Source organism: Dermochelys coriacea, chromosome 8 (genome assembly GCF_009764565.3).
Source record: "Dermochelys coriacea isolate rDerCor1 chromosome 8, rDerCor1.pri.v4, whole genome shotgun sequence".
In the NCBI taxonomy this organism is placed as follows: Eukaryota; Metazoa; Chordata; order Testudines; family Dermochelyidae; genus Dermochelys; species Dermochelys coriacea.
In genome coordinates this window covers 56,264,045-56,266,578 of record NC_050075.1, presented here as the reverse complement: position 1 = coordinate 56,266,578, position 2,534 = coordinate 56,264,045, and the positions used below count along the sequence as shown (strand labels likewise).

The following is a 2,534-nucleotide window of genomic DNA, read 5'->3' as shown; positions in this document are numbered from 1 at the left end:
AAGCAGAGGTGCTGGTCATTAAAAGCTAATGTGTCTTAGACCCACTAATATTACCACAGAAATCACTTATGTTGTAGACAGTTTTCAGAGTAGCAGCTGTGTTAGTCTGTATTCGCAAAAAGAAAAAGGAGTACTTGTGGCACCCTAGAGACTAACAAATTTATTAGAGTATAAGCTTTCGTGAGCTACTCACGAAAGTTTATGCTCTAATAAATTTGTTAGTCTCTAAGGTGCCACAAGTACTCCTTTCCTTGTTGTAGACAGTGTGTTCTGTGCCTGATGAACTACAAAGTTCAGTACCACCTACCATCATCAGAGGACTTCTAGGGAACTGAAGTTGCTCCAGGCCCTGGAATCTGGAGTATACCTGGCTACCACTGGAGTCTCTTGACCCTGCTGCTCTTCCAGTGGGGATTATGGCAGGCATAGAAGGAAAGAAGGTGCCATCTGTTTCAGAAAGCCTTTTAAAAAAGCAAAAGGCTTTTGCTGATATAAAGGCCAAGCGTCTGAAGAGGCTAGTGGTTCAAAAGATGCTTCGTAAATTGCAAAGAAAACTCATCTATGCAAGAGCACAGACCTATCACAAGGAGTGCAGGCAAATGTATAGACGTGAGATTCGTATGGCCCGAATGTTATGCAAAGCTGGCAATTACTATGTACCCCCTGAACCAAAACTGGCCTTTGTGATCAAGTTCAGAGGTATCAATGGAGTTAGCCCGAAGGTCCGAAAGGTATTGCAGCTCCTTCGCCTGTGTCAGATTTTCAATAGCACATTTGTAAAACTCAACAAGGCTTCAATTAACATGCTGCGGATTGTTGAACCCTACATTGCATGGGGTTACCCCAATCTGAAATCTGTGCATGAACTGATCTACAAGCATTGTTACGCCAAGATCAACAGGCAGCGCATTGCTCTGACTGACAATTCTCTGATTCAGCAGTGTCTTGAGAAATAAGGCATCATCTGCATGGAAGATGTGGTCCATGAGATCTATACTGTTGGCAAGAAGTTCAAAGTGGTGAACAACTTTCTGTGGCCCTTCAAGTTATCTTCTCCTCGAGGTGGAATGAAAAAGAAAACTATCCACTTTGTGGAAGGTTGAGATGCTGGCAACAGGAAAGATCAGATTAACAGACTCATAAGGAGAATGAACTAATGGTGCCCAGCAGTGGACTTTCCCACTCTGATCTGTTAATAAAAAAATTTGTGCAAAAATAAATAAATAAACAAACAGACTACAGGAGGCAGCAAACAGGGGAGGCAGAGAGCTAAGAATACAGGCTTCTGCAGCTGGGTTTCCAACTGGTCAAGCCACTTCCTCCTTCCCCTCTACATCCGACCTCCCCAAATCCATCTTTCAGATCTTACTTGTTATCATTCATAAGTAGAAAGGACATTACACAGGATTACCAGAAAAGTTCAGGCATTAACAACTGTGGGTTACTATCTTCATTATCAAAGAAACCGGCAGTTTATTGGCTTACCAACAGACATAAAAGTAGGTTTCAGAGTAGCAGCCGTGTTATTCTGTATTCGCAAAAAGAAAAGGAGTACTTGTGGCACCTTAGAGACTAACAAATTTATTAGAGCATAAGCTTTCGTGAGCTACAGCTCACTTCATCGGATGCATTTGGTGGAAAAAACAGAGGAGAGATTTATATACACACACACACACACACACACAGAGAACATGAAACAATGGGTTTATCATACACACTGTAAGGAGAGTGATCACTTAAGATAAGCCATCACCAACACGGCTAACCTGGTGGCAGAACTTTGTGACTTTGTCCTGACCCATAACTATTTCACATTTGGTGACAATGTATACCTTCAAATCAGCAGCACTTCGATGGGTACCTGCATGGCCCCACAGCATGCCAACATTTTTATGGCTGACTTAGAACAACGCTTCCTCAGCTCTCGTCCCCTAATGCCCCTACTCTACTTGCGCTACATTGATGACATCTTCATCATCTGGACCCATGGAAAAGAAGCTCTTGAGGAATTCCACCATGATTTCAACAATTTCCATCCCACCATCAACCTCAGCCTGGACCAGTCCACACAAGAGATCCACTTCCTGGACACTACGGTGCTAATAAGCGATGGTCACATAAACAGCACCCTATATCGGAAATCTACTGACCGCTATTCCTACCTACATGCCTCTAGCTTTCATCCAGATCATACCACTCGATCCATTGTCTACAGCCAAGCGCTACGATATAACCGCATTTGCTCCAACCCCTCAGACAGAGACAAACACCTACAAGATCTCTATCATGCATTCCTACAACTACAATACCCACCTGCTGAAGTGAAGAAACAGATTGACAGAGCCAGAAGAGTACCCAGAAGTCACCTACTACAGGACAGGCCCAACAAAGAAAACAACAGAACGCCACTAGCCATCACCTTCAGCCCCCAACTAAAACCTCTCCAACGCATCATCAAGGATCTACAACCTATCCTGAAGGACGAGCCATCGCTCTCTCAGATCTTGGGAGACAGACCAGTCCTTGCTTACAGA

At 43.6% G+C, this 2,534-nt stretch overlaps 1 pseudogene; it reads left to right on the top strand.

Moving 5' to 3' along the window:
• The first annotated feature begins 382 nt into the window (after nucleotides 1-382).
• Nucleotides 383-1,232, top strand: LOC119860436 (annotated as a pseudogene).
• The last annotated feature ends 1,302 nt before the right edge of the window (nucleotides 1,233-2,534 follow it).